The sequence below is a fragment of the Physeter macrocephalus genome, chromosome 14 (genome assembly GCF_002837175.3).
Source record: "Physeter macrocephalus isolate SW-GA chromosome 14, ASM283717v5, whole genome shotgun sequence".
Taxonomy (NCBI): domain Eukaryota; kingdom Metazoa; phylum Chordata; class Mammalia; order Artiodactyla; family Physeteridae; genus Physeter; species Physeter macrocephalus.
The window spans coordinates 70152195-70153589 of NC_041227.1; positions in this window are offsets into that span (position 1 = coordinate 70152195).

Below are 1395 nucleotides of genomic sequence, written 5' to 3' on the forward strand. Positions count from 1 at the left end.
GTGCTCATGGAACATTCTCCAGGATAGATCATATCTTGGGTTACAAATCAAGCCTTGGTAAATTTAAGAAAATTGAAATTGTATCAGGTATCTTTTCCAGCAACAACACTATGAGACTAGATATCAATTACAGGAAAAAAACTGTAAAAAATACAAACACATGGAGGCTAAACAATATGCTACTAAATGACCAAGAGATCACTGAAGAAATCAAAGAAGAAATCAAAAAATACCTAGAAAAAATGACAATGAAAACACAACAGCCCAAAATCTATGGGATGCAGCAAAAGCTGTTCTAAGAGGGAAGTTTATAGCAATACAATCCTACCTCAAGAAACAAGAAAAATTTCAAATAACAGCCTAACCTTACACCTATAGCAATTAGAGAAAGAAGAACAAAAAACCCCCAAAGTTAGCAGAAGGAAAGAAATCATAAACAATAGCAAAGATCAATAAAACTAAAAGCTGGTTCTTTGAGAAGATAAACATAATTGATTAACCATTAGCCAGACTCATCAAGAAAAAAAGGGAAAAGACTCAAATCAACAGAATTAGAAATGCAAAAGGAGAAGTAACAACTGACAATGCAGAAATACAAAGGATCATGAGAGATTACTACCAGCAACTACATGCCAATAAAATGGACAACCTGGAAGAAATGGAAAAATTCTTAGAAAAGCACAACCTTCCAAGACTGAACCAGGAAGAAATAGAAAATATTAACAGACCAATCACAAGCACTGAAATTGAGACTGTGATTAAAAATCTTCCAACAAACAAAAAACCCAGGACCAGATGGATTCACAGGCGAATTCTATCAAACATTTAGAGAAAATCTAACACCTGTCCTTCTCAAACTCTTCCAAAATATAGCAGAGGGAGGAACACTCCCAAACTCATTCTATGAGGCCACCATCACCCTGATACCAAAACCAGAGAAAGATGTTACAAAAAAAGAAAACTATAGGCCAGTATCACTGATGAACATAGATGCAAAAATCCTCAACAAAATACTAGCAAACAGAATTGAGCAGCACATTAAAAAGATCATAAACCATGATCAAGTGGGGTTTATCCCAGGGATGCAAGGATTCTTCAATATACACAAATCAATCAATGTGATACACCATATTAACAAACTGAAGGATAAAAAACCATATGATTATCTCAATAGATGCAGAAAAATCTTTCAGCAAAATTCAACACCTATTTATGGTAAAACCTATCCAGAAAGTAGGCATAGAGGAAACTTACCTCAACATAATAAAGGCCATATATGACAAACCCACAGCCAACATCGTCCTCAATGGTGAAAAACTGAAACCATTTCCACTAAGATCAGGAACAAGACAAGGTTGCCCACTCTCACTGCTATTATTCAACATAGTTTTGGAA